Source organism: Ovis aries, chromosome 12 (genome assembly GCF_016772045.2).
Source record: "Ovis aries strain OAR_USU_Benz2616 breed Rambouillet chromosome 12, ARS-UI_Ramb_v3.0, whole genome shotgun sequence".
NCBI classification, from domain to species: domain Eukaryota; kingdom Metazoa; phylum Chordata; class Mammalia; order Artiodactyla; family Bovidae; genus Ovis; species Ovis aries.
Genome location: NC_056065.1, coordinates 19,569,473 through 19,596,719, shown reverse-complemented (window position 1 = coordinate 19,596,719; position 27,247 = coordinate 19,569,473). Strand labels below are relative to the sequence as shown.

The window sequence follows — 27,247 nt, the reverse complement described above, 5'->3', positions numbered from 1 at the left end:
TTCATCTTGCTTCCTGCCAAACTTTTCCCTGAATATATTTCTGAAGTGCTCACGCACTCTGGTTCTTCCTCTTTGTAGGGTGTATGTGGCATCTGCCACCATTTCTGTGAATAACATAACAAGATGCTAGTGAGGCTCAGCCTTAGACTTATTAGAATAAAATTTAATACAAGCACTGTCTTCATTTGCCATGGAAGTCTTCCTTGGGTACCTGGCATTTTGAAATAAGAGAAAGTAATTATCTTGTTATACAACTATACGCTGACAGGTGGGACGGACCCACGGAAAAGCTCGATTCTGCTTAAAATTCAAATTAACACCCGGGTCAGCTCTGGGGTGGTATAAAAACATGATATTTCTCGTCCATGCAGGACGAGTTCAGGTGTGCCATGGGAATTACTCTTGTCTGATTTCGAGAGAAGAGGCCAAGCTATGCGACAGCCTAGTTATTTTCTCTCCTTGCATTTTAAAGAGAGGAATGAAAAGAATGTATTCGGGTGTATAAGTTATTGAGGAAGCAGACTTTGTTTACTAGAAAACATTGTTAACCTAGCAACAGATTTACTCTGATTGGTTTTCAATTTCCAAGCTGCTTTTCAACCTGAGCAGAGAGGTCTAGCTGTGTGGTTGGTCTCCTGGCCAAAGGCTGGGAACTAGGGTGCTTTTCAGTGCAAAGCCAGAAATGCTGTTCCTGGGTTGATTGAGATTGTGACAAACTGAAGGTAAACGTGTCGGTGTCACATGGGTGACATTTACTCTGCAGAGCTCAGGATACCATCCTGTGCTTAGCAGGGGACTTGGAATCAGCACATCCTTAGCGCTGGGGCAAGTAAGCACACAGACCTCTCACTTGTACTCTTCAGAGTTATGTCAGCCTGATTCCCCATTGTTTCTTTAGTAGTTCAATATAAATGTTTTCCTCTGACATGGAAATGTGAGAGAAGACAGTGAATTTGCACCAGTTTCTATTTGAAACTGAGATAAGAATATGCCACCGCTCATGCTGCTGTGCTGTGCTTAGTTGCTTAGTTATGTCCAACTTTGCAACCCCAAGGACTGGAAACCGCCAGGCTCCTCTGTCCATGAGGATTCTCCAGGCAATGCTAGGGTGGGTTGCCTTGCCCTCCTCCAGGGGATCTTCCCAACCCAGGAGTCGAACCTAGGTCTCCTGCAACGCAGGCAGATTTCTTTACCATCTGAGCCACCAGGGAAGCCCAGGGATACTGGAGTGGGTAGCGTATCTCTCCTCCAGGGGACCTTTCCGACCCAGGAATTAAATGTGGCTCTCCTACATTGCAAGTGGGTTCTTTACTGGCTGTAAGCCCACCACAGCTCATACTTGGTATTTATTATTATCATTAAATATTTTTGTGGTTTATGAAATGTTATATACTTGCTATTCATAATAAGTCTGTGATGGGAGAATACAGCCTTCATTATCTTCATGTTACAGATTCATAAATTAAATTAGAGTTTGACGGTCTAAGGTCACTGATCTTCCCCTGGGTTTCAGATTCCCTTTTCTTTTTCCCCTAGGTTGTCTTTTTTAAAATATAGGACTTTAAAAATTATATAACATTGGGTTTTACAGATTTCTTTTAGCCAACACTCAGCTTTATGGTCAGAGAAGGCGATGGCACCCCACTCCAATACTCTTGCCTGGAAAATCCCATGGATGGAGGAGCTTGGTGAGCTGCAGTCCATGGGGTCACAAAGAGTTGGACATGACTGAGCGACTTCACTTTCACTTTTCACTTTGATGCATTGGAGAAGGAAATGGCAACCCACTGCAGTGTTCTTGCCTGGAGAATCCCAGGGACGGGGGAGCCTGGTGGGCTGCCGTCTATGGGGTCGCACAGAGTCGGACATGACTGAAGCAACTTAGCAGCAGCAGCAGCAGCTTTATGGTATATATTTATTTTATTTTAATTCAGGTTACAATTGGCTTATCACAGAAATTTGACTTATGGAGAGGTCCCTTTAATTGCTGTCATATTTTTAAAAAATCTCCTAGTAAAAAATGTAAGCTCTAATAGAGACACAAAGAAGACAGGAAGAGGGTTTGTTGAAGTTTGAATGTTAGAAGTAAGATGAGCATATAATATGTCTGTGTAGGGAAGGGGGCACAGTTTAGAACTGTGGGGATGAAGATTTGGACACTGTTTTACCCTTACAAATAGGTGGCAATGGCAGTCTCATTTTTTTATTCATCAAGATAGGAAATTGAAGTAGAATGAGATGACAGAGACACTAAGGTTTTCCTCTGAAGGGACGATAGGTCACATACTGCTTTTCCAAACTCTCTGTGTACACGTAGTTGATTGTATTCATTAGTACATTTAAAATTAGTCTATTTTAAATGAAGTACATGAACTTTAAAACTCTGTCTGAAAATATGAATTTTTCCAAGAGTAAACAAAATGAACTCTCCCAGAAACTGATATTTGGAACACAATTACAAACGCCTTTGTAGATTTTAAATTTGGCAAACCATGTTCTACCCTCATTTAAAAATAACAACTTTCAAGGGCTCATAAATAAAGTCATAAAAGGCATTTTGACATTTAAAACAAAAACAGCATTTTGATGAACTGGGTAAAAATGAATCATAGACATATGGATTATATAGTTCTTATAGTGTGCCTGCCTTCTAAAATGGAGGCAGTGAAAAATCTGGCAAAATATTTTTGGGGAATTTGCTATATATACTATATTTAAAAAGAGGTGAAGATGAACTCCAGACTGCTATGATTGCTCATGACATTGAATTTGATAACTTTCCCTTTGCGTATAAGAAATTCTTGAGAAATAGCTCAATCTGTCCTTGTGTTGTGGAAGTGAGTTTGGGAGACAGTGTGTACCATTCATTTGATTGCAGAGTTAATCAGCAAACACTTAGTCCTAGTACTTGATGAATGCCCAGCTCTGTTCTAGGAACCACCATTACTTCTCAGAAGGCTGATGTGAGCTACGGACTCTATCTCGAGGGAGGGGTACCCAGGTCTGGGCTCTCAGATCTCTGGGTATTCCAAGTACTTTGGGGTTCACCAAAGAGGCTTTTTACAGAGTCTGTTTACTGTGTGTCAGCCGCTGTGCTTACCACTTTACGTTCATTGTCATGTTTCACTGTTAGACCTCCATAAATACAGCGATATTATTGTGCATGTGTGTGTGCTCAGTCACTCAGGTGTGTCCAGCTCTTTGTTACCCCATGGACTGTAGCCCACCAGGCTCCTCAGTCCATGGGATTATCCTTGCAAGATCCTGGAGTGGGTCGCCATTTCCTGCTCCAGGAGGTCTTCCCGACCCAGGGATCAAATCTGTGTCTCTTGGCTCTCCCGCATTGCCAGGTGGATTCTTTACCACTGCACCACCTGGGAAGCCCATTGGGATATTATTATTCCCTTTTAACGGACAGGGAAGCTGATGCTATAATAAGACACAGCAAAATGAAGAGAGGGAGCGCCTTGTTAGGTGACTGTGGTAGTTGGCTACTGTAGTCGGCTACGCGGGTGTCTCCCAGTGACTCACACTTCCTGTATTCACGCTGTGTAGTTTCTTCCTCTGCGGACTGCCCCCCGCACCCCTGCAACCTGGCCAGTGGCCAGATGGTTCCAGTTCCAGACTTAAGCCTTAAGCAGGCCCGGCAGCTGCCACTTTTGTGGGCCTGAAAGTCTTGGTCACCAATTCCAAAAGTCTAGCCACCCTGTTGGAGACACCTTGTGCTGAGACCATGAGAAGAGACAATGGAAAGAGAGAGACCCTGAGACTACAGGGAGAAAGAGACAAAGAGAAATGGTGAGAGAGAGAGAGACAGCCAGCGCATCACCCCAGCTGAGTCCAGCCCCAGCCAGTAGGCCAGCTGAACTCAAGCATGTGAATGACCACTAGCAGGAGCAGCAGCAGAACGGTCCAGCTGAGCCCCATCAGACCGAAGAGCTGTGAGAATACATTGGTAGTTGTTTACAGTCATGTTATTTTGAGTCGTTAGTTACAGAGCAAAGGCAGATCAAAGCAGTGGCGGAGCAGGATTCAAACCCGTCACTCTGGCTTTAATGGATATCTGTTTCTCACCATGAGCTCACAAGTTGCTGGCGAAGGGGGAACGGAAGGAATCCAGTGACATTTGAGCACCTCTCAGAGTGGCTCTGCATCTGACACTCGTGTATTGTGAAAAAGGAAAAAGTTAGAAGATGTTTGAATTGTGTTTTAGAGACAAAGAGAAACATATCAGTGGCATCAGACCCATCCCTAGGGCCGTTTTTGCTATGTGTACCTTTTAGTGCGTGTATCAGAAAGAACATGAGCAGATGGCCCAAAATTCTTGCTCCTGATACTCTTCCTGGGCAAATGCCATGTAAATGTTTGTATTGACTTTATTGAGAATTATCAAACTAATAACAGATGCTAATGAATTCCTCTCTTTCACTTGGGAGTTTATAAAGTGAACACGGACAGGAGCTTTAAAAAGTACACAGGTGCAACACACACATATACACACGGGGGATGTTATGAACGGTGACATAAAACAAATGGTGATCAAAAGATATGAAACAGGGGCAGCATGCAGCGGGTCAGGGAGAGTTGAGGGTCCCTGGCTGGTCACACAGGGGAGCGCTTAAAAGGATCCTTTTCTGGCAAGTCCACGTTTGAAGTGATGTCATCTTTTTTATTCTCGCAACTCAATTGCTTCTCTGAAGCTCATCCTTTCCATTCTGATGAGGAGCAAAAATGTTACATCAAAGGTTAATGTTTGAATTGAGCCTGAAAGGAAGAGGGAGGTGGGTGGGCGTGTGTGCAGGAGCACACACAGTTAGAGAACCACAAATGACTAAAAGTTCTGAAAAGTATGATACAAAGGAAAATAACCATCTTCTGCCCCTGATGAATAGTTCACAAGATCGCCTGGAGTTTGGATATGAACTGGCACAGTGCGTACCCCTGGCTGCTTCCTTGCAAAACTTGTGATGGTAAAGGGAGTCAAGATGGGCACCGTCAGCACTTCAGTCCACACGGCGAGTTCCTGCTTTGCCAAAATAGCCATTAGTAGGTCTTTTCTCTGGAGAAGGCAATGGCAACCCACGCCAATACTCTTGCCTGGAAAATCCCATGGACGGAGGAGCCTGGTGGGCTGCAGCCCATGGGGTCGCTAGGAATTGGACATGACTGAGCGACTTCACTTTCACTTTGCACTTTCTGCATTGGAAAAGGAAATGGCAACCCACTTCAGCGTTCTTGCCTGGAGAATCCCAGGGATGGGGGAGCCTGGTGGGCTGCCGTCTACGGGATCGCACAGAGTCAGACACGACTGAAGTGACCTAGCAGCAGCAGCCGCAGCACGTCTTTTCTCAGCATTGCCACGATGTGCTAGTGCTGTTACTGTGGTTTTTTCCCAGTCCTCCTTTGGAAATGGTCTTAAGTAGACTACCCAGGCATCCTATGTTATAGTACAATCACAGTAGTTCAGATTCTCTTTGTAAGCAAGTACACACTTTCAGGGTTTTTTTTTGTTTTTTTGGTTTTTTTTTTTGTAAAGCTATATTGGCTGTTTGGGACTGAGTGGTGGTTAAGTTGATTTCTGTTCTAACGCGATTTGCATGTTGAAAAGCACGTTCGCCCTTTCTTCTTCTCCATCTCATCCACCTCCTTGAGGATAGTAGAATGTGGTTTAGTCCAATGTGTGACATCCTACATGTAACATCCTACGGTGACCTCTGCATGCTGAGATAAGAGGGCAGGGAGCAGCCTTGTTTCTGGCATTCTTCCAGAAGCAGAGCCTAGGGAACCCTGCTGCTTTGTGTGGCCTGTCTTTTCAAGCCGCCCCATGACATGGTGAACCAGAAGCTTCCTGGATCACTAGCGACCCTAGGTTCCCATCGTAGGTCTGTGAGGAGTGGTGGCTACCTCCAGCAGCCAGACTAAGCTAGACCCGGCAAAGGGAGCAAGTTCTGAGGAACCTCCCGTGTTTATTGATGGAAGCTGAAATCCACGTAGTTTCTCACACACGAGTGGTTATCCTCTTCTGCCTCGTTTCTTCAGCTTCTACTTGGATCCTTGAATAAAGGTCTAGGAAACAGTGTGTGCATGGGTGCTCAATCACTTAAGTCTTGTCTGACTCTTTGTGACCTCATAGACTGTATCCCACCAGGCTCCCCTGTCCATGGGCTTCTCCAGGCAAGAATACAGGAGTGGGTTGCCATGCCCTCCTCCAGGGGATCTTCCTGACACAGGGGTCTAACCCATGTCTTCTGAGTCTCCTGCATTGCAAGCGGATTCTTTTTGGCAGAAATAAATCTCTCCTGCCCTCTGGACATTGTTTTAGAACTAGGGTTTCTGGGCGGGAACAGGGAAAGGGTGAATGGTATGTTCCCTGTCACTTATTTATCTGTTGAACTTGTGTGTCTTCCCGCCAGGCAGCACTGATGTGACTGATGCCTCGGGGTGACTTCCTACATGGGGTCATCACTGCCGCACTGGTACCTTGATCACCAAGAACGCTGGCGTTGAACATCCTTCGGGTTTTGCAGAGAAAGTATTTAGGGTTAATGTGCCCCCAGTCAAGACTCTCTCACTGCTAGCTAAGTGAGCCCTTCTGTAAATTGTACAATTCAGTTTTCTCATGATTTCAGCTGACAGTTAGGTGGGTTTGCATGGTCAAAACCCCTTTTTTTACTGAGACATTCTATGGAAGTGTTTGCTTCTGAGAAAAGCTGAAAGTTTTAGAAAATTGCAGGACCGCTAATGGTTAGAGAAATGACCTCTCAGTCTTGTGTTTAAATTATTGTGGGGAGATGAGTGATCATTTTTACAAGTAACGTTTTATTTCATTTGTGCAATGAAGCTCATATAATAATCAATATAAATAGGCGATGTAATGCTAGGGCCAAGTACACATAGGGATATGCCGCTAATACTAATCAAAACCCCGAGAATTTTCCTCTTCAGAAAACATTACAAATATTTGTTTATTAATCCCCTGTGTCAGAGCTGAGATTAGAACTCAAGCTTTCACCTGCCAACAGACTCATTTTATCCTCTGATGATAGCAGAGCTCGTGGCAATAGCGGTATGGAAAGACAGTGGAGTTTTTTAAAATGGCAGGCAGAGTTGTGATTTTTAAGGACTTGGAACTGATTTTTCTTGATCAGGACCTACCAGAATGAACTTTCTTGCTGCTTCCCATGTTGTCATTTTCTGTTTGAAGATACAGCCTTGTAGTTGGCTGTTGTTAGAATATAATGCCTTGTGTCTTTATTTTTTCTTTCTCATCCCTGGTGGCTCAGATGGCAAAGAATCTGCCTGCAATGCAGGAGGCCTGGATCCGATCCCTGGGTCAGGAAGATCCCCTGGAAAAGGGACTGGCTACCCACTCCAGTATTTTTGTCTGGAGAACCCCATGGAGAGAGGAGCCTGGTGGGCCGTGGTCCACAGTGTCACAGAGAGTCAGATGGACACGACTGAGCCATTTTCACTTTCCTCATTCCTCGAGATATAACTGTAGTCCTTTCGAAGTCACAACAGGGCAAAAACCATGTAACTAATGCTTATATTCGGAGAAGGCAATGGCAAATCACTCCAGTACTTTCGCCTGGCAAATCCCGTGGACAGAGGAGCCTGGTAGGCTGCAGTCCATGGGGTCGCTAGGAGTCGGACACAACTGAGAGACTTCACTTTCACGTTTCAGTTTCATGCATTGGAGAAGGAAATGGCAACCCACTCCAGTGTTCTTGCCTGGAGAATCCCAGGGACGGGGGAGGATGGTGGGCTGCCATCTATGGGGTCACACAGAGTCGGACATGACTGAAGTGACTTAGCAGCAGTAGCAATGCTTATACTAAAGCCTTGTCAAGGTTTATAAGTTTGGAATACATTGTAAAGTGCTTATCACCTGTACTATATAATTTGATAGTCACAATTGCCCTTTAAAGTTGACAGAGAGATGTTTTTATTTCCATCTTAAAAATAGTTAACAGTGCTTCCCTGGTGCCTCAGTGGTAAGGGATCTGCCTGTCAATGCAGGAGACACAGGTTCAATCCCTGGTCTGGGAAGATCCCGCATGCCGTGGAGCAAGTAAGCCCGTGCACCACAGATACTGAGCTGCGCTCTAAAGCTGAGAAGCTGCAGCTACTGAAGTCCACGTGCCCTGGAGCCATGCTGCAAAAGAGAAGCCGCTGCAATGAGAAGCCCACACAGGGCAACTAGAGAGGAGCCCCCGCTCACCGCAGCTAGAGAGGAGCCCCCACTCACCACAGCTAGAGAGGAGCCCTCACTCACCGCAGCTAGAGAAAAGCTGCACAGCAATGAAGGCCCAGCACAGCCAAAAATAAATGAGTAAAACTTTAAAAAGAGAAAAAAGAAATAGTTAACAGACTCAACATTCTCGAGCGATTCTCATGGCTACAGATCTCTTGATCTCCTGACTCCAAAGGCACAATCTCCTGACCAAGTAGAGCAGTCATGGTACATTTAAAAAAAAAAACAAAACACCTAAATACTGAATATAATACTCTATATACTTTCCTTCGATCTGAGAAAAAAAAATGTATAATATGAAGACTACATATATAGAGAAATACCATACCAGTATTTTCTATGGGCATACCTTATGATTTTTAATAATTATTAAAGAAGACGTAGCACATATATACAATGGACTACGACCCAGCCATAAAAGATAATGAAACAATGCCACTTGTAGCCACACACTGGGACCCAGAGGTTGTCATGCAGAGTAATATAAGCCAGACAGAGAGAAACAGATACCATATGATGTCACTTTTACGTGGAAAAAAAAAAGATACCATTGAACCTATTTCCAAAACAGAAAAAGACTCACAGATATGAAAAAAAAAAAACAACTTATGGTTATTAGGAGGTTGGGTTAACAGATACACATTCCTATATATAAAATAAATAACAAGGATCTACTGTACTGTATGTACAGGAACTGTACTCAGTATTTTGTAATATAAGGAAAAAGAATCTGTGTGTGTGTGTGTGTGTGTGTGTGTATTTGAATCACTGTGCTATACACCTGAAACTAACATGACATCGTAAATCAGCTTTACTTCTGTAGTTTACTTCTATACTTCTATAGTTATATTATAATTTAAAAAATTATTACTGTAGCATCAATAATATAGAACTGGACATGTAGCAGGTGCTTATTTAATAGGATTTTGTTTTATATTAAGGGCTTTCTTAGTGGCTCAGTTGGTAAAGATTCTGCCTGCAATGCAGGAGACTGTCTGTGATGTAGGAGACACAGGTTTGATCCCTGAGTCAGGAAGATCCCCTGGAGAAGGAAATGGCAACCCACTCTAGTATTCTTGCCTGGAAAATTCCATGGACAGAGGAGCCTGGTGGGCTACAGTCCATGGGGTCACAAAAGGACACAACTGAGTGACTAAGTCACCACTGTATATTATTTACCAGGATGAATATAATTACAGTTATATTTCAGGGAGACAGATATGAAAGAAGTTGACTTGGATTTGTGTGTATTCTCCTTGTATTTTTAAAATATAAACACGTGCAGAAACGGTGTAGGCCTTGAACTTGTGCAGGCCTAGGTTTGCCTCCCACGTGCCACATGTAGGACTCTGGGTCTATGAGGATATTTTTCCTAGTTTTTTTTCCCACCTGTGAAATGATCATTATAGAACTTACTAGATAAGATGGTTTATATTGGTTAATGAATGTTGAGTATATAATAAGTACATCATTCATAAAAAGCATTCAGTAAATGGTGATTACTAACAAATAAAAGCAAAAGATGTATGGAGCTACCACTTAGTCAGAGGTTATAGTTAAGGGTGCTCTGGTACGTGCTTCTTTGTATTAATTCTTTCTTTCTTTTTGGATGTACTGGGTCTTCTGTGTTCCACATGGTCTTTATTTAGTTGCAGTGATTGGAGGCTACTCGAGTTGCAGTGTATGAACTTCTCGCTGCCGTGGCTTCTCTTGTTACGGAGCACCAGCTCAGGGTGCAGGCTTCAGCAGTTACAGTGCATGGCCTTACTTGCCCCAAGGCCTGTGGAATCTTCCCAGACCAGGGATCGAACCCATATCCCCTGCATTGGCAGGTGGATTCTTAACCACTGGACCGCCAGGGTAGTCCATGATATATGCTTCTTAATGTGGATGTGCCTACAGTCTCATAATTTTCTTAGTAAATATCTTTGTAGCTTCTTTTTTTCCCCAGGGCTCCATTTTTTATAATATGCGTATGTGAGTTTTTAACAAAGTTACAGTCCTGTGGAGGAGTGCCTCAGTTCAAATGTTTGGTTTGCTCCAGGTCAAAGAGAGCCTCTGTGCAGTCAGTGATGTATAATACACCTCACCGTAACAAGCAGTGCATTGTCCGCCTGGTTTCCTGACATCAGGAGTAGAATAGTGTTGTATCACACCTACTCATGGGTAACTCTGTATTAGGAATGCCAAAATTTCATCTCCTGTTCAGTCCTGTGACTTGTGCTGAATGAATGTGGATTGTTTTTGTAAGGCCAAGGCCTTTGTGACAAGACCATAAAAGTTTCAGGGAAGATGGTAATGATGGATTTTCTTTTTATTCATTGGAGTGCTTGTAATAAAACTAATGAATGGAAAGGACTGAGCATTTTCAATTAGCTGCATATAGTAAAATCCTAAAAATAATTAGTGGCTGAGATGGTGTGTAGTTATTTTAAAATACCATTTCTAGTTTGTAAAATCTTGGTTTAGTTTGCTTTGGAATCCAGCCATTTGGGAGAGAGAAAAACCCACAATGGGCATGTGCGTGTGTATGTTTCAGACAGGCTTTTTATTTCTATGTGATAGTGTAATAATAGGTAGTAACTGATACTTTTTAGTCTTTTATACTTTCACAAAATTTTCTCTAATTCATGTTAACGCATTCCTCACAACAACAGTTTGACTTTATTAATATAAATAAGATTATTAGTTATTAACAAAAGTGGTATGTGCAGTTGTATCTGACTCTCTGCAGCCCCATGGACTGTAGCCCTCCAGGCCCCTCTGTCCATAGGGATTCTCCAGGCAAGAATCCTGGAGTGGGTTGCCATGCTCTTCTCCAGGGAATCTTCCCAACCCATGGATCGAACCTGCATCTCTGGTGTTTCCTGCAGGAGGATTGTTTACCATTAGTGCCACCTGGGAAACCCCAATAATAGTGCTATTTAGTAATGATAGTGTTATTATTCTGTTTTAAAGAGGACGAAACAGGGAGGACATAGGCTGCATGTGGTGGGGATTGCCCCTTTAAGTCTACACAGCTAAAAAGAATCAGAGAGTTGAAGCCAGGTCTTATGACTCAAAATCCAGTGGTGTTTGTGTTGTACAACATTTATGCTCTGGTTTGTTCTTGTTTCTGTTCATTCGTTTTGATTGCTGTCGAAGGGGCTAGTCTGCTTTTGGTTTTGAAGTAAACTTGTAACATTTAGGTGCTTTTAGTCTAATGGTATATGTCTATTCCCAGACCTCTTTTCAACTGATAGTTGTTCTATTAACACTTGAAAATGTTTGTCCGCTCAGTTGTGTCTGACTCTCTGCAATCCTGGGGAAGCGGGGTCCTGCATTACAGGCAGATACTTTACCATCTGAGCCCCAGGGAAGCCCCCTCGTGTCCTGAATGCTTGGGGAGGCATTATGTTTGGTTCTAGGAAGTCGAAAATAACTGGGTAAGGTCCTCATCCTCCAGGAATGGAGAGTATAGTGTTGGATCTTTCAGTCTAGTTTCACCCTCTGGGAACTGAGTGTTACCCATGGTTGGATGATTCAACACCACCTCCACCACCCCTGCCCTGGGGACTGTGCTTCCTGTCTTAGACCGGGGTAAGTTTCAGAGTTGGGCTTTGCTGGTGGCTCAGACAGTAAAGAATCTGCCTGCAATGCAGGAAACCCAGGTTCAGTCCCTGGGTCGGGAAGATCCCCTGGAGAAGGGAATGGCAACCCACCCACTCCAGTATTCTTGCCTGGAGAATCCCATGGACAGAGGAGCCTGGCGGGCTACAGTCCATGGGGTCACAAAGAGTCAGACACAACTGAGTGACTAACACAAAACACACAAGGGGAGAGTTATTGGTCAAAGCTGGATTTTCGTGAATCTGGATCACGTGTGTTCTTGATTGAGACTTCATAGCTTCCAGTGCTTTAAAGATTATGATATTCTCCACATATATTCTACCACTGGATCGCCATGGTAGTCCGTGAACTATTAATTAATATCCTCATTTTAGAGATGATGAGCCTAAGGCTGTGCAGAGTCAAGGGACTGGGTCTCTTTTTCCTTATCTCTAATGTGATCCAGCGGAAAGTTTCTGAAAATTTCTACCCTTGGGCTTTGAAAGCAGAGGTCCAGAAACGTGTTTGTGTGGTTTCTGAGTATCTTAGTCACTTTGGGCTGCTGTCACAGAAGACCATAGACTGACTGGCTTTAAAGAAAAAAAAAAAAATTTACTGCTCACGCTTATTTAAATACATTTAATTTAGTCAATTTAAATTTATTTATTTATGGAGGGAATCCAATTTATTTATTTAGGGAATCCAAGACCAAGGCTCTGATCTATTTGGTGTCTGGTGAAGAATATGTACTTCCTGATTCACAGATGACCATCCTCTTTCTGTGTCCACTCCTGGTGGAAAGGAGCCTCAGAGAGACCTCTCTGGATTCTCCTTTATAAGGACACTAATCCCCTTGAGGGCTCCACCCCCATGACCTCATTACCTCACAAAGGCCCCACCTCTGAATGCCCTTACATTAGGGTGAGGATTTCAACATATAACTTTGCCAGGAACATACATACTCATCACATAACAGCAGATATCTAGTTTGAAATGGCCAGTAACAACCAAAATATTTGTGTGTTTTTTTTTTGTCTTTGCCTTATCTTTCCTGTGCATGTGAAATTTGCATTTTGCTCCATGATCTAAGCTTCAATATCAAAATTTGTCCCTCAAAACTCAAATCAGAGTAAACTTTATGCCATAGGGATTTCATGGATTTCTGTGGGGATAATTCTATGGCACACTGCCTTGCCCTGGGCTTGGGGAGTACCCAATCAGGTCATGTAAATCCACAACCCTTTCAGCTTATTCTGACACTATAGTTAGTGATGCTACATGTTTAGCCAAAGTTTTTACAGTCTGTGTTTCTTTTACTCTCTTTTTTGTTGACAAAATTTGTTACCTACTATTTTATTACAAAAATGATTTAAGGGCCTTCTCCTAAGGACATACAATAAAATCTAAAAATGTATGAAAGTCAGAGTGAAAGAAAAACCAGGCTGTTGTAGCAGGAGTAAATTGGAATGTGTGTTGTGGGTAGATGCCTGTGTTATGTTCCTGCAAATTTGCTAGAAATAGACCATTGATTTGGCTCTAAGCTTCCTTCCAGCCCAGACTCTCAGGCTGAAGTTTTGCGTCAGCTGTATAAGCCACATGTAGAAGGAGTCCAGGTTATCCTGGCCCTGAAGCCTGAGGGAAATGTCCCTTTCGGGTCCACATAAGGTGAACACCCTTGCATCTTGGATTGCCAGACGCAAACAGGGCATTTTGGCATTCTCATCGCAAACTTCACTAGATGTGTTGTTTGGCTGCAAATTATAGCATCCCATGAGAAAAGCTCGAGGAGATCATACCAAAACCCGGTGTGACTATGGCAGGTCTCAACCCAGGTTTTCTGCCGGCAAGTCCATTGTGATTTCTGACGAGGATGGATTAAACCCTTGTTTCTTTTCCATCCAAATTGCTTTCTGGATGGAGTTAAGAGAAATGTATAATAATATTTCCAGGGTAGTGTTCTTCTCATTAGGAGAGAAAATGAATCCATTGGAATTTTAATGGTGAGCCTTTTTAATAGCAATCCTTATGATTTATTATTCTCCGTGGGATTTTATTCACAGTCTTAAAGTCTTAATAAAAATACATATGAAAAAGAGGAGTTGGCTTGTCCCCATGGAACAAGTTTTAACATGAGAGAAGAAGGATAAATGTACACAGGAGACTCAGAAAGGGTGCTCTTGATTCTTTGTACCTTCCTGCATGAGATGCATATGAATGAGAGCCAGCAAGAATAAGAAATATGTCCACTAGCATGGTTCTGATTAAATACTTACTTGAAAGTTTTGATTTGGGGAGCTCTCAGATTATGCACTCTTTTAAAAGACATATGCCCAGAGTTTACGGTTTATTCTGGTTTGTATACATAGTAAGGAAGTCCTTGCAATTCCAAGTCTGTGAGATGTCCCAGTGCAGAGGGGTCTTCTCCTGGGCGTGGGGTTGAGGGGATGGCTGGTCCTCGGCATTGCAGGGTGGCCAACAGTAGCAATGAAAAATGAGACTGGACCACTTGCCCTGTACTTGCTCATTTTGAAAGAAGCTCACAAATGGCTGCAAAGCCCTCACTGTGTCTTTCCAGCCGTTGCCTGGTTCCAGACGTTTGATCACCAATGCAGCGTTTCCCTGATGCTGTGTGGGTTGATAAAACAGTTGCCGAGCCGGAATCCCTAAAGAAATTATTAATTATCTGGTTAATGGGCATCAGGCTGAGGGAGTGTGAGATTAATCACCAGCCGTGGGATGAGTTGCTGAAGTGGATTTTGGTTTTTCGTCTCCTGTCACTCGGTAATGGCTTTTCCTTCCTTCACCATCAGGCGAACAGGTGCAGAGATGCTGTCTTTTCATTTTCCCAGAGTCAGTAACAGCCGGTGGCCAGGCGATGCCTCTTCTTTAGTCCTGCTGCACGAGCAGTTTTCAACATGGAGCATTAGCTACTCAGAGTGTCCCGACTCTCGGAGTCTCTCCCGATGTGTCAGGTCCCACCTCCACTTTTTCAGCGTTCCCCAGTGGCACACATGGACACGCACAGTCTCCCACCAACATACATACTTGCACATACACACAGACATATACATACGCAGATAGTTACAAATGTGAGCAAAGAACATTTGGAGATATTTCCAGATGCAGTGCATGAACTTCTGCTTTATCTCATTTCTTTATTGGGGAAAACACTCCTTATCTCTAAATGCAAAAAAGAAAAAGAAAGAAAAGAAAGAAAGAAACACTCTATGTGTCCTAGCTACTTCTTCCAGAGTGGGAGTTCCACATGAGTTCTTTGGTAGCCGGTGATACAACAAAGATATGGCAAGAATTCTCTGGATCTTCCCTTTCTCTCTTCTGGGTCCAGTCCCCTATCCTAAGAAGTTACCTTCGTTCAGGTCCATCACTCATGTGATATCATGTCTTCATTTTGAGAAGCATCTTTTCAGCAATTGGATCTTTCATTTCCAGGACGTTAATGTGTCTTGGAATTTGTGGAGTTGTTGAGGAAAGTTGGCTAGTATTCCAGGTAGTGGCAGGCAGGGAGCATCCTCCATGCTGGTTGCGGGAGAGCTCTGCTGTTCGGTTAAGATCATGCTTCCCAACCCTGTATGCAGTGCCAGAGGCCCAGGTAAACCATGGATGCTGGAGGTTCCTATGGTGAGTGAGCCCACATCAAATTTAGCCTTTCTGTCTTCCCTTTATCTTAGACTGGGGCCTGAGACTTCACAAGAGGATATCCTGCTGCTTCACAGCGATGCTAAGGATATAAAACTATTAGCAGCACTGTTGATTTTAGTTTGCTATGTTTACTGTGTTTATCTAGAGTTTGACAATTTTTCCCTTGCAGGTTGAATAAATGGAATGAAGATGGGGCACACATATACTGTAAAGTAGAGAGAGGTAGCCCACTGAAACCAGAAAGAGTTTGAAGTGTAAATGTATAAAAGTATTGCGTTGGCCAAAAAGTCCATTCCTGGATTTTCCATACCATCCTATGGAAAAGTTGCAGGAAAACCCGAATGAACTTACTGGCCAGCCTAGTATAATGTTTTATTGCACTCTAATACATACTGTTAGAGAAGGCAATGGCACCCCACTCCAGTACTCTTGCCTGGAAAATACCATGGACAGAGGAGCCTGGTAGGCTGCAGGCCATGGGGTCGCTAAGAGTCGGACACAACTGAGTGACTTCACTTTCACTTTTCACTTTTATGCATTGGAGAAGGAAATGGCAACACACTCCAGTGTTCTTGCCTGGAGAATCCCGGGGATGGGGAAGCCTGGTGGGCTGCCGTCTATGGGGTCACACAGAGTCAGACACGACTGAAGCGACTTAGCAGCAGCAGCAGCAGCAATACATACTGTGCAGCTTCTCAGTTGCTTTTAAGGAGAAATCTTTCTGAATCTTTTAAAGCAAGTAGATATTTGTAGCTAATTTTCCACTAATAAATCCATGTTTATTGGGAGCCTCAGATTCTGAGGCTATGGTGGAGATAAGACAAAGGCCAAGCATTCACTGACCTACAAGTCTATTATTCCATTATTAAATAAGTATACCAAGAGAATGATGTAGAATTCAGATGGTGATAAGTGTTAGGGAGGAAATAAAATGAAGGTGTGATGGAGAATGATTAGACAGTCAAAGAAGGGTTGAACTTTAAGGGGTAACCTTTGATCTGAGAGCGTTATGAGAAGGAACCCATCCTGTAAAGATTCAAGGACAGGATGTTCTTGGCAGACAGAGTAACAGGAGCGAGGGCCGTCGGGTAGGCATGTGCTGGGCTGGTTCATGGAATAGGAAAAAGGCTGAAATAGCCAGAGCCTGGTGAGTGAAGAAGTATTTGGCCTTGTTGTTGTGGGTGAGCAAGACCGTGACATTGAACCCTGATAGTGAAAGTCATTCAGTCATGTCCGACTTTTTGCAACCCCATGGACTATACAGTCCATTAAATTCTCCAGGCCAGAATATTGGAGTGGGTACCCTTTCCCTTCTCCAGGGGATCTTCCCAACTCACGGATCGAACCCAGGCCTCCCGTTTTGCAGGCAGATTCTTTACCAGTTGAGGCACAAGGGAAGTCCAAGAATACTGGAATGGGTAGCCTATCCCTCCTCCAGCGGATCTTCCCAACCCAGGAATCGAACCGAGGTCTCCTGCATTGCAGGCGGATTCTTTACCAACTGAGCTATGAGCCCCCCTTGGAAAGGCTGCAGCTTATCCCGTGCATGATGAATTGCCTGTTTGCATATGATAAGTTGAAAACTGTAAAGTTCTTTTAACTACACTCCTTGCCATAGCCTTTGCATGTTTAATTTGCTTGGCTAATCTTTCTTTATGCATAGTATGAAGGGGGAAAAAAAAATCAGTGTATATTGGATTTTCACAAGAATTCTAAAATGATTCCAGTTTGAATGACATAAAATGCCCATTTTGTTCGGGACGGCATTGAAATGGATGTCACAGACAGTTATCTGTGTCGAGCTCTTAATCTCATTTGGGGTGAGGAATTTTTCTTGAGCAGTTCAGAAGAGGGTAGCTTTCTGTTATGTGTATTCTCTTTATATCTCCACTCAGTGCTAAGATCCCAGAAACCGCTTAGAGTCCCAGAATGTCTGCCTTGTCATAAACTTCCAGGCAGTGGCTGGGCTTTGCAGCTACAGAAAATGCAGATGACCCATTTCTGTTCCTAAAATCTAAGCCTGCCTAGTAGTTGTGGAACTGCTGGCCTTGAAGGATCTTCTGGACTTTAAACTGTCTTCTGGGCTTCTTGTAGAGCATAGCATCTCTGGTGGTTGGGTCACTCCTTCTCTTAGGGGTTCCCGAGCTCGTTCTGATAAGTAAAGCCAAATTTGCTTTGTTAAGCTCAGCAGTTTCCAGCAGTAAGGAGATAAAAAAAGAGGGGGGAGAAATGAATATCTTTGGGGGAGTAGAAGCCATTTCTGTTTATAACAGGCACTAAATACACTTTTTAAAAAATGAATTGGTTTAATTTTTGCAATCTTACAGTGCCTCTACCAGGGAATCTGGAATATCCCATAGAATAAAGCTGAACAGAAGGTTTGACTTAGCTTCTTGCCTCTGATAGTACCATTTTATCTATAGGTAGCGTCCTCTCATGGAGAAGGCAATGGCAACCCTCTCCAGTACTCTTGCCTGGAAAATCCCATGGACAGAGGAGCCTGGTAGGCTGCAGTCCATGGGGTCACGAAGAGTCAGACGCAACTGAACGACTTCACTTTCAGTTTTCACTTTCATGCATTGGAGAAGGAAATGGCAACCCACTCCAGTGTTCTTGCCTGGAGAATCCCAGGGACGGGGGAGCCTGGTGGGCTGCTGTCTGTGGGGTCGCACACAACTGAAGTGACTTAGCAGCAGCAGCATCCTCTGAGGGCTTCCCAGGTAGCGCTAGTGGTAAAGAACCCGCCTGCCAATGCAGGAGATGTAAGAAATGCAGGTTCAATCCCTGGGTGGCAAGATCCCCTAGAGGAGGTCATGGTAACCCACTCCAGTATTCTTGCCTGGAGAATTGTTATGAACAGAGGAGCCAGGTGGGCTATGGTCCATAGGGTCGCAAAGAGTCGGACACGACTGAAACGACTTAGCGCACATGCCTGCACAGCATCCTCTGAGTTGTTTTAGGAATATAAATTGCAAAATGTCATCTGTGAGGATGGTGGTTGTCGTTTTATCTCTTTTAGAGAATTAAGAAATGAATGTAATTGTTGGTCCAGGGGTCACTGCATTTGCAATAAACACTCTGGGACCCTTGCCCTCTCTTGAGTTTTCCAAAGAGTTACTACTTCCTGAGACCTGCCAACTTTTTCCTAGGTGCTTTATTGAAATCATCTTTAATATTCACAGTGACCTCAAAAGGTAGACACCAATACTATCCTTCCTTGTTCTGCAGATAAGAAACTGGGCCACCAAGGGGTTTGTAATCCATCCAAGCAGAGGGCTGCAGCCAGGCTCTGCATCAGACTGTGGGCTCTTTCCTTGTGCTCTGGGCTTCATGCTGCCATCTTTGAAGGAACTGTGCATGTGTCCAAACAAGGACTTATCTGCATCTTGTGCAGAGTTACCCCTCGTCTTGTTAATAAAGTAATGACCAGTCCCTGGGAGCATCATCTGAATGTGGAGGGTGGAAGGGGTCGATGACATATCATTTCAGTTGAGTCACTCAGTCCTGTCTGACTCTTTGCAACCCCATGGACTGCAGCTCGCCAGGCTTCCCTGTCCATCACCAACTCCCGGAGCTTGCTCAAACTCATGTCTGTCGAGTTGGTGTTGCCATCCTGAACCCCATGAACAGTATGAAAAGGCAAAAAGATGGCACATCAGTGCCATTTAATTTAATCCAGCTGTCTACTGTGCTCACGCCCAAGGCCCTTGTCACTTTCTTAGATGAATTTGTCTCGTCTGCATCTCTGGATAATTCTCCACCAGAGGCTCAGTCTCTCTTCTGAGTATACAGGCCAGCAGGGACCAGCTGTGTGGGACTCCTGCCACTGTGAGTCACTTTCACACCCTCCATTCCTTACAGCTGGGGAATCAAAGACTAAGCCCATCCTTGCAAACCTGTAATCTTGATATTTCCGTTCTTTCCTCTACAGCTCTGCCACACACACACACACACACACACACACACACACACACACACACACACACACACAGAGTCACACATATACATGCACATGCAGTTGGTCACACACACACCCATGTGCATACACACACACACAGACACACACACATCTCTTTGCCTAAGTGCCTTTTAGCTTAAAAAAGAGGTAGACCCTAGTGCTAGTTAAGTCACAGTCTTTCAAAAAATTTGCTTTGTAGGACTTTGCTGGTGGTCCAGTAGATAAGAATCCAGTTTGCAGTGCAGGGGATGGGGGTTCACTCCTGGTTGAGGAACTAAGATCCTGCCTGCCACAGGGCAACTAAGCCCACGTGGGCTGCAACTGCTGAGCCTGTTTGTCATAACTACCGCACCCGTGTGTCACAGTAAAAGGTCTCATGTGTTGCAAGGAAGGATCCCACATGTCGAAACTAAGATCTGATGCAGCCAAATGAATAAATAAATGTTTTGTTTTGTTATTTTAAAAAGATGCTTCACAAAGAATTCCATGCTGTGGACATTGCCCAAGACAGAGATGTGTCAAATACAGCACCCTTTGTATTGGCAAGGTGTGCTGGCTGACATGGGCCTTGGATACACAGTAAGAAAATGAGTAGCACAATTCTAGGTCTATTTTGCTGAGCTCAGAGACATATGAGTACACATATACACAAATAGGCAGACACACACATACATACAGTTACACCCAGGGGTTTCCCTTCAGATTGCGCTATGAAAGCCACTGGGACATGACGCTCGTCTCACAAAGGCTATTTATAAACACTTGATGAGACAATGACAGCCTTGTCCTGTGTGGACAAGTGGGAACATGAAAACGAAATGAAGTTCCATTGGCCAATGATCGCTGGGGACTTCAGGCCAAATGAGATGATAATAGAGGATAGTCACCAAAAAGGCTGGAGGATCCCATGCTCGCTGTGCAGCCATGTAATATTTCAGCGTGTCCTGGGAGGAGAAATGCTCTCTGTTTTGAGTGCTATTTCAGCCAGTAGCATTGTTTGCAATGCATGCGTGCGTGCTAAGTTGCTTCAGTCGTGCCTGACTCTTTGTGAGCCTATGGACTATAGCCTACCAGGCTTCTCTGTCTATGGGACTCTCCAGGCAAGAATACTGAAGTCAGTTGCCTGGCCCTCCTCCAGGGGATCTTCCTGACCCAGGATTCAGACCCTTGTCTCCTACATCTCCTGCATTGGCAGGTGGGGTGGTTTTTTTTGTTTTTTTTTTTGTTTGTTTGTTTTTTTGTTGTTTTTTTTGTTTTGTTTTGTTTTTTATCACTAAGCACTATCTGTTTGCAATATGGAGCTGCAAAACCATTTCAAAAACTCTCATGTTTTCTCAGCTGCTGATGTCTTGGAAGAGATAGAAACCATCACTGACTCACCTATGAGTTCTAGGAATTGGAATTGGGTCCGATATTGAGGTGTTTGTAGATGGTTATACTGGAGGAGGCACAGAGCAGACTCACGTTTCTCTCCCATCCCTTTTCATGGAGGCAAAAATGATTACCCTTATTTTCAAGATCAGAACAACCCTGTACCAGAAAACAAGATGATATTGAGATGGTTCCAAAAATAGGAGCTTAGGAAATAGCAGCTGGAGTAAGAACTTGTGAAGATCATGCCCATGGACTTCAGGTGTAGAAACTGTATCGGTAGGCACGTTAACACTGACTGGTTCATAAGAATTCTGCTGCTAACTGAAGAGGATGCATTCAAATTTTAACCAGAAGAGGGATGACTCGAATTCCATATTGAAAAGAACCTCTGGGAACCAGGGAGAGAATCCTCTGTGCCAGGAAGTGGAAGAAGAGAGATTAACGATTCCACTTGGGTGACTAGCTTTGCTTGGAGCACTGCATCAGTTCCCAAGGGTCCTCCTAGCTTCTGACCCTCTGATTCTGCTCCTCTATTGATGCACAACAAGGTGGCTACATTTCTTGCCTCTCCCAGCCCAATCCCATATGCTCTTTCAATTCAGATCATGTTTTCCTAACAAAGGCACAGGATTGAGAAGCAAAACACAGCAGCAGTGAGTCTGAGAGGGCTTCTCAGCCTCATCTTAGTTGCTTCCTGTTTGACAGCGAGAACTAAGGAAGTGAGAAATCTGGGCTCCCTGCATGAATATTCTGGAAGCTTATTTCACTTGGCAATGTGACACTCCGAGTGCACCTCTAACTTCTGCTGTTCCTCTTCATTGTCATTATCTGAGATTCACGGGAACAGTATATGGTTACATATCCCCAAGTTCTCTCCAGTGTACACTTTGCAATTTAAAGATACAGACATAGTAAATGTATTATGATTACCTGTGAGCCCTTAGTGTAACTAAAGGGGATCAAGCTGCTGTGATTTAAAATTTTATTACATAAAACTACCCTTGGTCCACTCCTTAAAGTGTCAAGGTCCTTATGATTTGGGACCAAGAGATAAAACATGAAGCTAAGTTTTTATGTAAAGGTTTGAAATAATATGGTGTGTATATTAAGACACAACTTGTCCACTCAGTCACAGTTCTTTCCCCTCAAACCAGACTGAAAGTATCAGACTACAGAGTGCAACACATACCACACACACACACACACACACACACACACACACACACACCACACACACACACACACACCATTCATGCACCCACAACCCAGATATAATTTTGCTCATTCTCTTACTGCTTCTGGGAGCACTGACCTCATTATTGGTTTTCTCTGGGGGCTTTCCAGAATGCCCACAACCTGAACACCAACCTAACTTGGTGATACCTTCTTTTCTCTTCTGGGGAAGCAGTAAGCATGCGTAGTAGTAGTATTGGTCTCTCAGTTGTGTCCAACTCTTTGTGACCCCATGTACTATAGCCCGCCAGGCTCCTCTGTCCATGGGCTTCTCCAGGAAAGAATAGTGGAGTGGGTTGCCATTCCCTTCTCCAGAGGATCTTCCCTACCCAGGGATCAAACCCGGGTCTCCTGCATTGCAGACAAATTATTTACTGTCTGAGCTACAGGGAAGCTGTAAGCAGGCTATACTAAACATGAATGGCTAGACTATTTTGTTTATCTTTGGCAAAGCTCTAAGTATTCCAGATTTGAGGATCACCACCCTGGAAGATTGGATTCATTGTTGGAGGTAACTTAGTTCATCTCTGTAGACTGTACTGTGATGCTCCTGACTGTTGAGGTCCATGTTAAAGGCAACAAATGCTTATTTATGGGCTATTCCAAGCCTTGTTATTGAAATCTTTTATAAAGAGGTGATCAAAGCTCTTGATTCTGAAGGGTGAAAAAAAAAAACTAATATGGATTTCTTTAGCAGCTTCATGACACCATAGAGAGAGAATAAAATTGTTCAAGTTATAAAAGCAAAGAGGTGAAGGGAAGACCCCCATTGGGTCTCCTGGAATGGGGAGTTCTGATGTACAAGTTGTGGGCATAAAGCATTACTTGGTTGAGTTCTGGCTGCACATTCAGAGACCTAGTGGGTTCTCTAGCCATCTTCTTGGCTGCTGTGGCTACCAGTACCTCCCAGACTCACCATCTGGATGGGCTGATTGACTTCTGCTATGTTACCACCTACCTTTGGTTTGGGCTTCAGCCAGGCTTTCCCTGTCTTTCTTCGTAAGCATTGCAGTGTTAGCATCATCTGAGTGTTTTCTGCCAGCCGTCTGTATGTGCTATGTGGTCAATGAGGATAGGGAGCAGAGCACCCCAGAAGAGACCATAAACAAAGCCCCTAAAACTTTCATCGTGGCTGGTGAGTCCCTTCAGGTGTTTGTACATTCAAGTCAGAGAGGAATGTCAAAAGACAGTCCATTCCCGTGGAAATTCCAAAATTGTAGAATTGTGAAGTATAAATGGAGCATCTCTTTTCCTCACCGTCAGTGCCCCTGAGCAGATAAGGCATTGCCTTTGAGCCTGTCCCAAAGTCTTTGTTTTCATGGATAAAATTAGTGGCTAAAGGAATGGAAATAAGAGCATGGACTCATACCTTTTAAAGCACAGCTCCGTGGTATGGACAAACCTGAACACTGTCTTAAAATGTGGTGCTTTTGAGAGTATTTATTCAAAGAATAAATTCCAAATGTCCCAGAAAATACTATTAATGAAAGTGCTTAAGTACTTACAGAGAAAGAAAGTCTAGGTTATAGTTCTTGTGTCTTTGGTTCTTAGCCCTGGAGCTTTCTTGTCGTTATCTATAATGTTTCCTAACTATTCATCGCCTAAAAGTGTCCCCAGTATATATAAGGGGATTAGTAACATATCTACCAATAACCAATCTGCAGTGCCCTCCGACTTTCCCTGAGACCCTCAGAAATCCTTTCCAGCCCTGCTTATGACCCAGGATCCTGCCAGAAAAGAGCATGTGCCCTTCTACTCCTTGAGAAGGAGAGGAGGCGTGAAATGGTAGAGCTGAAGGATCTTCAGCAATAGGAGAAAGAGAGCAAGCTGCAGTTTCACTCAGGCCTGACACTGATGGAACACATGTTCCATCAAGTTTGCAACTTGAAGGTTCGCATGTAGGGAACCTACTGTAGTCCTCCCAGCTGAATTAGTAATAATACATGAAATGAACCTCACCTCCAGCTTCCAAATCTTAAGGATTCCCTAAGTAGCTTAAAATGAATGGCACCTCTCATCAGTTGAGTCAGGAAATTAGTGCCCCAAACTGAGTCACTAAGATTTAACTTCTGATGCTTGATTTGACCAACTTATTCCTCCATTTTATTTGGTCTGCGTGTCTCATGTTGCAGGCTCTGTGCTAAAGAACGCCACTTTCTTATCTCATTTTACCCTCAGCATTTGTGAAGAGGTTGTTTTGTATTTATGGTGCACAAGTCTGCTTTTGCCTACAATGTATATTCATCGTGCAGATGTGGAATGAGCCAGAAAATGAGCATGGCCCTGCCCAAGCTTGCACCAGCAGTAAGTGACAGGGTGGGTTGAACTTGGACCCAGCTCTTTCCCTATCTGCCCCGCTACTGCATGGGTACCATAATACGGAAATGATGACTGCTCTGTCAATAGAGGGGAGATCTTACTTTTTTAAATGACTGGGTTCCTCAGAAATTGTGCCTCCCACAAAAGGCAATGATTACCACTTTTCCCAAAACTGAACTGAGGCAGTTGAGCCCTAGGATCACAGAACAATACCATCCTATATTTTGAATGAACAAGGTATTTTCCTATATTTGAGCCATTTATTGATTGTTCTTCTAATCTCTTGCTCCCCTTTGTTCCCTGGCTAATCATACTTCTGAAGGCTTGCTTACAAGTGTGTGCTTTGCAGGAAAAGCCTAAGTGAATGGGTGGAAAGTCTTTTTGAAATGGCAATGGCATCTAAAAAAATGCGTGCTCTTAACATCATAGAGCCATTTTCTCAGTGTAATCCACAAATACCCTGGCAGTGCTAGTTAAAAATGCAGATCGCTGTTACTCAGCCATAAAAAAGAATGAAATAATGCCATTTGCAGCCACGTGGATGAACCTAGAGATTATCATACTAAGTGAAGTAAGTCAGACAGAGAAAGACAAATATCATGATATCACTTATAGGTAGAATCTAAAATATGATACAGGTGAACTTATTTGCAAAACAGAAGCAGACTCACAGACATAGAAAACAAAGGAGAAAGGGAGGGGGATAAATTTGGAATTTGGGGATAACAGATACTCATACATATAAAATAGATAAGCAATAGGACCTATTGTATAGCACAGAGGACTATATTCAATATACTGTAATAACCTACAATGGAAAGCAGTCCAAAAAAGAATATATGTAACAGAATCACTTTGTCATACTCCTGAAACAAGCACAACATTGTAAATCAACTATACTTCAGTTTTTTAAAAACACAGATTCCTGAGCTCCTTCGTTGAGCTATTTAATCCGCATTTCTCAGGGTGGCCTGGAACTCTGCATTTTAAACAGTGCACAGGGTTATCCTCAGGGACGCTGAGGTTTAAGAACCATCGATGCCAAAAAAAAAAAAAGAGAGTGAAAGCAAAACATAGTCAGGGGCGTCCAACAGGCTCCCCCTCCAAGAGCTAATTTAGAGGTTTAACTCCGAAGAGCTTTCTTTGTATGGCAAATCCAGAGGGTCCTTCTCATTTGTACATTTCCTTCCCTCCCTCATTCATTTCTTCCCAGAGTTACTTTTTTTCAAACTTCCGAGCTCTTCACAACGACTGATCAATGAACTTACACATGAAAGACACACTTAAACTCTTCTCATCTCCTTTCATCCCCTCCACGGCAAATGCCCTTTCATCTTCTCAGACATTCCAAAATGTGGCAAAAAAGATGGCTCTTGCAACAGACGCAATTCTTTCTAGGTCTCTAGGTAACATTTTAACCTGTGTAATGTTCACTGCACAGCATCTTAAGTAATATTCCAGGAAATACGCTGCTGCTTGTTAAAAAGGATAGGGCCCCAGAGATGTCTTTAAATATGCCTGTAAAGTGAGAGGTGCCAAGAGAAAGCTAATATGGCTGATTATAGTTATTTACCTTACATTTTCATTCGCTTTTAACTGGGTGTAATTTAGGGGCATGAAATCTCTTATTGGAAGTGTATTTGCATTAAACAGCTCTAAGCAACCATGAAAATGCAGAAACTGAAAAATTGACAGACTGGGTTCCTAGAATCCCAAAGTAGCATTTTTGTAATAGGCATACAAACAAATCGAATAAACATGTTTTGCTTCAGCGATTTAAAGAATATGGTCTTTGGAGTAATTTGTCTTTTTTTAACTATCATTTCTAACCTTTTCATTGCCTATCTCTAGTTTGCAGGTCCCCCTAACAATCTGCGGCAATTTCCCAACCAGCTGTTGGTGTCCTAGGGCCCGGTGCTTTGTCTCCGTTTTCTTGAGCTATCAAATCATCCTATAAAGGGGATTACCTGAGGGCTGTTGTTTCCCAGGTTTGTATTTAGCGGCCGGTTTGTTGTTTTGTTTTTGTTTTTGTTTTCTTAAGATGCTTCATTGGATGGAAAGGGTGCTTAAAAAATTGCAGTGGCCCCGAACAGTGAGGCTCAGGCCAAGTGTCAGAAGGTGCTTCCAGTAATGGGCGCTTTTTCTTCCCTATTAATAGCCTCAAACCTAAGCCTGGATCTGTTGAAATAGAGCTTGATTTTTTTCAGGTGTTTGTGAAGGTTTGCATAGACTCTCTTTGGAAGAGAATGAGAGAATGTGTATTCATTTCACTAGACTTGGCATGATTTAAAAAAAAAATTATTTGTATATTCTTACCCATTGGAAACTATAAGGGATCAACAAAGTCATTGTTGACACTTGGACTTGGAAGAATGGGTAAAATGAGAAGCTCCATCTCCTTACTTAGGGTTTTGAAACTCTAGTTAAACAGAAGGAAAGGAGGCTAATAGGCCTTTAGAGTTAAGTCCTGATTTCTACTTGGACATATTTTGCAAGCAGTAATTTTCCAGCATCATGTGGGGTACTACCACTTATCAAATCACTAGATAGAAGAAAAAGAGGGAGAAAAAAGAAGGGGAAACAGAGTCATGGCAGAGGAGCTCTTCTGGTTCCTTTTTTCCCTTTTCCTTCCCCAAACCATCCCCCCACGAAATGATATTTTAATTCAAGTCTGTCTGGCTAGAGTCAGTGTTTGGACTTTTAGTAATATCGCCATCATTAGGAGGAAAGTGGACTCTAAGCTTGTTCCCAGAATGGTGAATAAGACTTTCTCACTTGAGAAGTCCCTTTTGTTTATTTGGAACTTCCTAAGGTAAGAAGAACATTTGTATCCTTCAGAGGAAAAATTTATCTTTCAATTA

At 43.2% G+C, this 27,247-nt stretch overlaps 1 protein-coding gene across 7 annotated transcripts in view; it reads left to right on the top strand.

The window, feature by feature from the left end:
* The window catches only part of ESRRG (estrogen related receptor gamma), a 695,925-nt gene that overhangs the window by 237,551 nt on the left and 431,127 nt on the right, over positions 1–27,247 (top strand). The window contains exon 3 of one of the 7 annotated variants that reach the window (XM_060396028.1): positions 26,238–26,374. The exons of the other annotated variants lie outside the window; for them this stretch is intronic. The gene's annotated coding sequence lies outside the window, so the exon portion shown is untranslated. The remainder of the gene's footprint in view (positions 1–26,237; positions 26,375–27,247) is intronic. 7 annotated transcript variants of the gene reach the window in all.